This window comes from Prenolepis imparis, unplaced genomic scaffold (assembly GCF_030444845.1).
Source record: "Prenolepis imparis isolate NDT839.2.m4 unplaced genomic scaffold, iyPreImpa1.0 SCAF_5, whole genome shotgun sequence".
In the NCBI taxonomy this organism is placed as follows: Eukaryota; Metazoa; Arthropoda; class Insecta; order Hymenoptera; family Formicidae; genus Prenolepis; species Prenolepis imparis.
Genome location: NW_028141163.1, coordinates 19,585,624 through 19,596,804, shown reverse-complemented (window position 1 = coordinate 19,596,804; position 11,181 = coordinate 19,585,624). Strand labels below are relative to the sequence as shown.

The window sequence follows — 11,181 nt, the reverse complement described above, 5'->3', positions numbered from 1 at the left end:
GGTTAAGTTATAGGTTAAGGATTATGTAAAGGATAAAGATTTGGGACCGCTCCTTAGGAAAAAAGCGCCTTGTAATCCCCAATTGGGGCAGCAATAAAATTATCTAATCTAATCTAATTGTTTTGCGTAGTGTATATTAATGGCAGTATTTTTTTGGGCAACGCAGATGTAGGTGAGACGTTTCTTCAACGAATACACCTGAGAGTCTGTTTTCTGTTACTCTCTTTCTTCTTGTTTCTCCACTTTATCGATTAAATTGTTTGACATATATTAAATTCTACCATCCTTTTTCCGAAAAATTTCCATCAACGACGATAGTTTTAAGAAGAGATTTGTCATCTCTCTCTCTTTCTAAATAACATTAAATCGTCCGGCGAAGATACCTAGTCGAATCAGCGAATCTCGATCATACGTGTATGGTGAATTCTTATCTTTCTTGCTCCTTTCTTTGCTGATATCTGTAACAGACAATGCGCATGCGCCGTCAATACATAATTTGATTGCTAATGTATTGTTTCATTATTTTTTTCTCAAGCGTTCGATATTTCGACAATGATAATCAGTAAAGCAGTAGTTTTTCGCAGACGAATTAGTAATTACGAAACAAAAACACATACAGAGAATGCTTTCTAATTATTCCATCTTTCGTTTTATTAATAATCGATATTAACTATAAAAGTCAAGTTAAAGTTTCGCGAAATGTCAAAATCTAGTTGAGAGATATCAATATCTAAACGCTCTTTCTCGCTTCAGTTTCATTATGGTATATAGCGCGATGTACAGGTGCTTGACGTCACTTAAAACACTCTGCATTCACAAACAAGCTTGTAATTTTCGGGGGTTTAACTGGTCTCGACTACTTGGTGCTTAACATGCCTGGTTTACGAAGACTCGTGTCGATACCTAGCGAGCATAGATTCGACGGCCTCGATCTGGAGTCTGCCCAAACTGTCGCCGTGACGGGTTCCGGCTGACAAACCCTGCCATTCACAATCGCGTTCACGTTCACGATCACGATCATGGTCGCACTCCACGTCGCTCAATTCACGGCTGTCGCTGAACCCGCTTGGCGGCAATAGCGTCATGTCCTCTACCGAACTGTCGAATAGACAAAAGACTACATTTACCAAATGGGAAGTTGTCTAAAAAGTTGTGAAAGACCGTCAAAAAATGTCGATAATCATAATCGAAATTTTTATTTGTTAAATAATCCATTTTAAGATGTTTATTAATTAATGAGTTCATTATCAAGAATATCTCTGATGTTATCTAGATTCAATACATAAAATAAGATTATTTTAGATATGCATGAACAATTTTTCATCGATCATGTAAAGATTCAATCAATTGAGTTTTTTATTGATAGCAGAAATCGTCGTATAATTTTCTTATAATAGCGTATATTAGAATATCTGATATACTTCAACTTCTTTATTGTACAGAATACGAGGCTGAATAAAGCGCAATGATGCGAATTTATGTCTATCTTCGGATTGTATTTTTTTCCAAATAATATACTGTGACATAAATACATCAGTATAAATAATTTTTAATAACTAATTGTAAAAAAATAATTTGCATTGTTGCGCCTTTTTCTCGCGTCGATGTGAAACCGATGAGAGATCAATATATCGAAAAGTTAAGACTGAGTGCTATGCGAGGGGCTAAGCTATTCTAATGAAATCAGGTGTACATCTGATTTGTAATCATGTGTAATCAACAGTGAAATCAATTCGTAATCACGTGTAATCTTGCAATATATTTTGAAATCATTTAAATTTTAAATTAAACTAAAAGCGTAATCAGTGTAATCAAAGAAAAATAAGTAAGAAATCGCGTGAAATCGTTGCGATTCGTTTGAAATCAGAACGAAATCAGTCTTGGTAACACGGAAAAGTTCCATAGGCATAATCGGGCATAATAGTAAGAACAAACCGCTAAATTTAACCGTCGGTTAGATTAACCAGAGTTGGTGAAAGCGGGTGAGTCACTCTTATTATTGACCGTCAATCAACAATTGATCTTGTGCTAGTTTCGTACTGGAAAGCAGGGAAAAGCTTGTGTGTCTCGTTGTGTGTAATTCGACCGAATTCGACGTAAAAAAGCCAATTATCGAAATAGACGATAGTGCTGGTAACGTTTATGCTGTATAAGCATACAACGTGTGAAGACGTAATTTGAAAGGTAAGTTTCAAATATTATAACGCACTGCGTAAAATAACTTCTAATTTCATAACCTCAATTTGTCCGAACCTGTGTTTTAAATAACAATTAACGTCGATTAAAGTTTAGGGTAAATCTGCAATATAACAGCAACCTCTCTGATTGTCTTGAAATTTTTATATTTGGTGTATTTTGGGTCGTAAAAAAGATTCTGAGAAGGAAAATCGTCGTTCATGTTCCGTTTGTGTATAATTAATATTTTAAATATCACCGTGTTAGTAAGTAAGAAAATGACCATTTATGGATATACAGGTTGTCTGACAATGAGACCACCCGTACACCCCTTTTCTTTCAAAAACTAAGCATTTTAGAGAAAAATGTTTTAGACAAAAATGGTATGGTTTTGAGGGGAACATAAGATGGTGTCATTGGTTACACCCTCAATAGTCGTTTGAAGGTCACGTAAAAGTCACTTTCAATTTCTTAAATGTAACTCCTTTTTCATTGCATATTCTTATAGCTTATCTCAAGAGCTTTCCAAAACACTATAATTAAATATTTTTTTATGAAGTACTTTTTGAGTTACAAGACTTGAAAGTTACAGTAATCTGGATCTTTCAGGATTTGTAGCGCGGAAACGGTTCATAGGATCAAGTTGTATCCATTGAGACATTTGTTCAGAATGACGAGAACTACAACATATCCAAAAATTAGCCAAATCTACCGAAAGACCTTTTCCACCATTCTTATAGGAAAATTATTTTTCGGTAGATTTGGCTAATTTTTTTGTAGTTCTCGTCATCAATTTGAAGTTAAATATGTATAATCTTTACAGAGAAATGGACGAAGCGAGTGAGAAAGATAAAGAATTGGAGAAAAAGAATGTTTCTCCCTCGGTTTCTCCTCTAATTTTCCGAGTTACCAATGATGAACGACGATATAATTTCTGGAATATACTAGAAAGGGATAGCGGAGCATACATATCCCCAACTATTAAAAACATTATGCGTTTAAATAACATGGACAATCCCCTTTCGTTTCGGAACATTGCGGAAGATGTATTAAAAGAAATCGAAATCTTTGCTCAAACTGTGATGACATCTTTTATCGAACTCAATTCCAATATGAAGGACTATTTCGGAATATTTCACAACATGCCTGAAAAATTTCGTTATGATTGGAGACAGACATCTAATCTTGGAGCTGGTTAAAATGGTTAAACAAGCACCGAAGGATTATTGGAAGTTGCCATCGACAGACTGCGAAGAATTTGGAGAACCATCTTGTAAAAAACGATCACTTTCTAAACCTGAAGAGCACATTTTAAAATCGGAGAAAAAATCTGAACTATATGAAAAGAAGAATCCTAATATCAGAGAAGAAATTAACAAATTAACAAAGCTTGTTAAATCTTTTAGTCAAGACGAAAATCTAAATAAAAAATGCATAACTTGTTGAAAGGATACGTACAGATCGAAGTTTCAATTAAGGAAATTTATGATGGAGAAACTTACCCTCAAGGATTTACATATGTTGCTGGAATTACTTGTCTATCGTGTTCATTTGTGGTCAATATCACAAAATGTGGAACAACAAAAGGTAAAAGTTCCAGATGGATAATTTCCAACTTCAAAAGGCATATTTACCAACATCAGAAATCTACTGAACTTACTGAAAAGCGAGACAAGTCCTCAAGTAATGTTCTTCACTTGCTGCAAGCGTCCGCCAAATCACCCGCTCTTCAAAAGGAAACGAATTACGACTAACAGCAATGTAATTCGAGATGTAATTGCTGAAGCTGAATACACCATAGTGAATGATGAGCTGCTGCTTTCAAAAGGTACCGATGTCTCCGAGGATGTCTCCATCACTTCTATTATTTCATCAATGCCAGTTGAGTTTACAGATACAAATATGTTGATAGTTCCTCTAAAGGCCTCAACTTCAACATCGCAGTCAACTATGTCTTCATAAAAAAAGGATAATATACAAGATGGAACAGCGACGGGGGAATGCTAACCCGAGATAATTATCGAACAAATCATCTCGACGAAAAATTAATTTCTATAACAAATGTTCGACCCAAGATTCAACCACGTAGTTCTTTCGCCAAACACGCTTGGCAAGAAAAAAGCGAAAATTGTTTTCGGTAGATGAGTTCCAACCGCGAATTTCTATGTACTTTCCGGTCCTTAATCAATTACAGATAGAACTTCAAAAAAATAAAGAATTAAGTAATGCTTTAAAACTTTTTTTGGAAAAGTCGAGCAATAATTCTAATAAAAAATTTGATCCGGCATCAACCGTAACACAATCTTCGTTTTTAAAATCTTTAGTAGATACTGCTGATAAAAACACAGGCAGAAAGAAAAGTGCTCGGTATGATGATACCCTTAAGCTGTTTGCAATTTATCTATACATTATAGGGGGTAGAATGCTATACAAAACGTTGTGTACAAATTTTCCACTGCCTTCGTTAAGCACGGTAAGCCGTACTTTAGATGACTCAAGTGCAATAATAATTGAAGGCGATATTCGTGTTGCAGAATTAGTAAATTTCTTACGGTCAAGAAATTTACCTACAGTTCTATGGCTTAGCGAAGACGCAACCAGAATAACAGGTCGGGTACAATATGATTATAAAACGAATCAACTTGTAGGCTTTTCCTTGCCATTAGATGAAAATGGCATGCCTATAAAAAGTTCTTTTACGGCTACTTCTGCAAAACAGATTGAGGAGTATTTTATTAATAATACAGCAGCTAATTTACTGTACGTGATTATGGCACAGCCATTAGTAGAAAATGCTCCTTTATTTTGCCTATGTTTATATAGTTCTGATAACAAATTTACAGCTGATGATGTAATTAAGCGTTGGAATTATATGATTCAAAAATTAAAAGATGCTGGCATAACAGTACTTGGCATTTCTTCTGATGGAGATCCGAGGTTACTTAAAGCAATGAAAATATCGTCAAACATTGGCATTATTAGGAAGGCAGGAGAAAGGCAAACAATTTCACCAGTATTAAAATTGGATTCAAATCCTAACTCGATTATGTCGAATACGTCTTTCATTCAAGACACTGTGCATATTGGCACTAAATTGAGAACAAGACTTCTAAAGAATTCTATCGTATTGCCAATGGGTAATTACATTGCTTCAGCAAGTTATTTAAAAATTCTTTACGAAACTGTTTCCAAAGATAAACACTGTTTAAATAAAAAAGATTTATCACTGAAGGATAAAATGAACTTTGATGCTGTCTTAAAAATTTCTCATCCAAGAGTGTGCGAGCTCTTAAAAACTAATGTCCCTGAAAGTGACGCTACAATAGCATATTTAAATATTATTCATCGGGCTCTTAATGCGTTTTTATGTAAATTGATGACCCTTTTGGAACGCGTTTTCAATATATGGTATTGTATCTTCTTTTTACATTTATGGAGAGCTTATTTGAATTATCATTCACCGGAATATTCTATAACGGACAATTTTATTACTCTCAATACATACGTATGTTTAGAAATCAATGGATAAAATTTCTTAAATGTGATTTTAATATTAAATAAGATGAATCAACCCGAACTTTTTGTACCATTTTTATTTAGCAATCAACCATGCGAAAGCTTTTTTCGTCACTTACGATCAATGAGTTCTACTTGCTCAACAATTGTCAATTGCAGTCTCCTGGAAAGTATTCATAGAATTAAACGTATACAGTTACAGAGTGACATATCGTCAATGAGCTCTGTTGTAACTGAGCAAGGATTCAGCTTTCCGCGTGCTAAAAAGTTTAGTTCGACTTCTGATGTAATAAATTTATCACTTCCAAGCATTGAAGAGATACAGCAAACTATTGAAAAAGCGAAACTAGAAGCATTTTCAGATATTTCAATGTTAGGTTGTGACCGGTCTTTAGAGAGTAACGCGTGATACGTATCACTCACCAGTCCCCAGGTTGCAACGCTTTCGCCAGGTTTCATCGGTCGCCAGGTATTTTAACCAGTGGAAATACCAAGGTTTGGTTGTTTGGTAAGTAACGATGGACAACTTTGGCCAAAGATCCTTCTTCGAGCCAATTTCCCGATATCCTCGATTTAGACTTCCTTCTTTTTCTGTTTCAGGTCGCCGTTGGACATCGATGCACCGCCCGTAGGATCCAGAATCATCGACAGGACAACCATTCACAAGGATGGTCAACTCAACCGATTAGGATTGGGTAAGTATCACAGGTAAGTAACACTTGATTTTTATTGTCACTAACACGTCATATATATTTAATGAAATTATGCTTTATTACAGGGAATCTCAATTAAATCAACTCGCGCTGTTTTACTATGGCAGGTATTAACGCGGTTACAATTCTCTCACTTATATTACGTCACGTTTCGTTACAAGTTTTGTCGCGTTCGCGTCAACGAGTCTGAACGTGTTCTTTCTACGCGATACGAGGGTGTGAGCGGAAGCCCCCATCGCCGAGCGATCCTTACGCGTCGGGAGTTGGTGAGTCTAAAGCTCTCGAGTCCTCGGATCGCCGCTTCTTATAGTACGTCTCCCCACTGCTGGGTCGCCGGCCAATCCGTGTCCTCCGCGCTGGCTGTAGTTCAGCGCCAATAGCGCGTCGGGCCTCGTTATGGTCCGCGCTCGCCGCTGGGTAGTCACCTAGTCATCCCCACCGCGCTCGCGCTAGCCAATCACATCATTTCCCTTCTCGCGTTCTTAGCGGACGCTTCGCGTATATTACAATGCTTACAACTAACTGTACATCCATATTTATATATTTACACACTTCAATCATTTATATAATATTGATAAAATAATATTGGTAATTGACTTCATACCGTGATTAATTTTCACAACTAAATATAACGTCAATTAATAATTCTAACGAAACTAAAAATGAATAACATCTGTCTGCTTGTTTTAAATTATAAAATAATTTTCAATCAGTGTCTTTATTTTTCAACACCTGTTTATGATTGATTTTGCATTACGTTAATTCAAAATAATTTCTTAAGTGAATTAATGATTGGAATGTGTTTCAAATATTTATAGGGTTACGTCATTAGAATTTTATAACGATTCGTCAACTTTCGTTTATTGACCTCGCACTGATCATACGGATCGTTCTCTAATTCTTTTCTTTTTATTTAGTTTTCATATATTCCATTTTCTTCCAACATTACAAACTTATTCTAATTATTAAAAGGTTATTATTAATTATATTACAAACCTCTGTTCGTACGCTCTATCGTGCGTATATTATAATTAATGTTTCAACTCAAAATAATTCTAGGATTTATCTTTCCTTTTGATTCTAAATCAAAATCAATTATTACTTTTGCGCTCTTATTATTTCAATTAACTTTTACTCTTGCGCATTCTATAATTAGAATCTTATCAAATCTAAAGTTTGCTAACCAAAATAAAAACAACTTATTCTTTTATTCAAAACTCAACATTCAAAACTTAAGTCTATTTTGATCTACCTTTAAATATTTATATTATTTTACATTTTAACTTTATTTAACTTTTTATTCCTTTTTCAATTATAATTTTAATTATAATTCTTTTTTTCTTTTAAACTCTATAACTATTATTTTAAATAAACTTATAACTAACTATATACATGTCTCTCTTTTTATTTACAGGTACCTTGGCTTCACTCCTTGGAAGATCCAGGTTTCGGCTCTGCTGCTGAAACGGAAATATTCGAGCTGTGAGCGCCTGTCGGTCGCAAGGTATGAATGTTGACATATCAAAGTCACAGTTCATTAACATAAAAAACATTGAAATCGACGATATTATACGTTTAGAAGATGATGCTAACGATCCTTCATTATACAATCAGGATAGAGATCCGACTTCTAATCACAATTCTGATGCGCAAAGTATGCTGGACAATGAATCTGATGATTTTAATTTATTAGAAGATTTGACTGTTTTATCGTGTATTGAAGGATCGTTGAACCTTCGTGGTTACGATAAAAATACTGACATCAAATCTGACAGTCCTTTTACCATTGTAAAAGATGGACAGAATAACGAGATTGTTGTTCGGAAATCTTCCATATGTTGGTTATTAAACCAAAATAATTGTAATTTAAGCAGTGACAGATTACAACGTGTAAGAGAATGCGAATTTTCTAAATATCGTTTGATGACTCAAAAGACTTCTGGTCTTAGTTTTTGCGAAACTCGCGAGGAAATACAGATTGGAGACTGGTGCTTATTTAAAAATATTGAAATAAAAAAATGCTTAATAGGTCTTGTCCTTGGATTTGCCTATATGGAAAAAAAATTCTGAAAGGCAAGAGAATACTCCAGTAACACTGCGCGAATTAAAGGCAATAAAAATATTGTAGGAGCACTGTGCCATTGGTACTCTGTAGATAATAAGGAAGAATGCTTAAATCCAGTGCAAATGGAAATACAAGGGTACATAGATGTTAAACAATATGTTATAACTATTTCAGCTCCATGCATGACTGATTTAAACTTAAGGCTAACCCATGATGTTTTTGAAAAGATAAAAAAGTATTTATAATTAATATATTATACTTTTAAAACTTTGTTATGATTATTATAACAAGCTACTTTGTGAATTAAATAAAGTTTATGAAGACTATAAAATACTGTTTATTTTTTTACTTTTTCATGATGTACATATATTTACTAATACAAATTACTCGTATAATATTATATCTATTCTTATTTTAAACTTTTTAAAGAATTGGCATGTTGCTTCAAAAGTCAAATAAAATCTAATCAATCATATTAAAATTATTTAAAGCATTAATTAATGATTTCTATTATTATATATTATAATTTAAAATTATGATAAATTTCTAACATTATTTACATTGAAATTAGCAATAATAACGAGTAATAATATTGAAATCATTTGCGATCACAATAAAATCATTTGCAATCACAATAAAATTATTTGTAACCACAATGAAATCATTTGTAATCACTGTAATATCATTTGTAATCACAATGAAATCAGCTGTGATCACAATCGATTTCACACAGTCGTATAAAATCACTTTAGTAGTTGTAATCACATCGTATCAACTGTAATCAATTGTAATCAATTGTACTTTGTAATCACGTGTACATCCAATAGCTGAGTGAATAGTCCCTCAGTGCTATGTGGAAACAAACAAACCTTGGCTACCTGCGAGTAGACCGGCTCGGTTGTCGGCTTCGTCGTCTCGCGCATGGTATAAAGATAACCAGGTATGCTCTTAAGATGGACCAAAATTCGACCTGTTTTGCGCAGACATGGCGGTGGGCCAAGACGCCGACATATTGGAATTTGTTAAAATTATAAACAGAAAAATGTAAATATGCCTGCGTGTAGTGTTAAGGGGTGTAAAAATAGATCCGAAGATATAAAAAAAAAGAGAATAAGTTTATTTTCTTTTCCGAAAGATGAAAATACTGCAGCAGAGTGGGTAAAAGCATGTGATAAAAGTGTTAACCTAAAAAATGGTAAGTATTTTTTTTATTAGCATGATAAAAATATTAAAATAATTTATTGTCTATGTAAATATTTTAATTATAATTGCAGCTCGAGTATGTTCCATACATTTCACGCCAAATTGTTTTAAGGAAATACCAGAATATTTAAAATGTTTAGGTGATAACTTATTTCCAAATAAAATACGTACACTTTTACCAAATGCAGTACCAACAGAAAATTTGATTTTTGAAGAAACAAGAGGTGTTTTAAGAGAAATAAATATAGATAGAAGAACTGCAGAATACTTAGCCACTATAGACAGTCTGGAAAATTTGAGATAATTGTTATTTTCTTTAAGTAAGATTAATTTTCTGTATTAATGTATAGTAGCTGTAAGTGAATTAATTTTATTGTTTTTTTTTGCAAATTATATCGAAATAAGTATCTGGTGATATTATTAAACATGCGTAATGTATAATTCTAATACATAATTGTATAAAGTTCGAAAAATAGTTATACAAAGTATGCAAAATAGTTTGAGTCTTTAAAGTATAATTTGCTTTTTGAATCTAATGCTAGTTTTTACTTACAATATATAATTTGTATTAAATAATTTCTAAAATTAATTATAGTTGGAACGTAACAAATAATAGACCACTTTGTTCTGGAAACACAATTCTTACATCTATATCTTTGAAAACAATAGTTCAAAGTAAATCAAATATAAGCGAAGACAACGTTGAAAACATAAGTTCAGAAAATGTGAGCATTGATGTTTTAAATGAAAATTGCAAAAACATAAATACTTCCACATCAATCAATAACATAAGCAATGAAAATTTTAGGTACATATATAACGTATACAGAATATTTATAATTTTTTATTCTTATTTTAAAGTAACAGTATTTTTACATTTGTTATAATAGTTTTTCAGATAAAAATGATATTGTTCTAACAAAGGATTGCGAAAATCTGTTTAGTGTTTCTGATAGAAATGAAATTACTTTAAATAATGTAGAACGTCCATTTAATGTGACTGAATATAGTGAAAGTCAATCAAATGTACAAAAACATCATGAAAATATCAGGTATGAATATAAACATCTATTTAAAATCAATAAATTCATCATTCGAAAAAATCGAAATTAATTATACTTCTAACAATTTAGTATTAGAGAAGAAAATACTACATCTATAAGTATTGGCTTTGATCAAAACATAAGTACAAAGCATAGCACTGACAATAATATAGAAAATATGCCGATTAGTAAGTCATCAATAAACAATATTGATAGTCAACCTACAACGTGTAACAATGCATCAACTATTTCTGTTGAAAGAGTGATTGAAAATAATGAAAATGAATTATCCAGGCAAATGAGCAATATTTAAAGATAGCGAGAACTCGAGATTTTAATTTTTACATTTCTTATCCATTATTATCTTATTTTAGATGTCAAGAAAAACTGGAAAAAGTAAATAGTGAATTAGCGGAAAAGAATAAAGAAAATAATGCACTTAAAAAAAAATTAAAACGTCTTGATA

At 32.7% G+C, this 11,181-nt stretch overlaps 1 long non-coding RNA gene and 2 pseudogenes across 1 annotated transcript; 2 read left to right on the top strand and 1 right to left on the bottom strand.

The window, feature by feature from the left end:
• Positions 1-244: 244 nt before the first annotated feature.
• On the bottom strand, positions 245-9,389 carry LOC145936754 (uncharacterized). The gene is made up of 3 exons (XR_014425437.1): positions 9,339-9,389; positions 877-1,098; positions 245-458 (listed from the first exon to the last, which is right to left on the bottom strand). It is a non-coding gene; the product is annotated as an uncharacterized LOC145936754 (long non-coding RNA).
• On the top strand, positions 5,414-6,518 carry LOC145936504 (uncharacterized; annotated as a pseudogene).
• LOC145936503 (uncharacterized) lies at positions 7,911-8,714 on the top strand (annotated as a pseudogene).
• Positions 9,390-11,181: the final 1,792 nt, after the last annotated feature.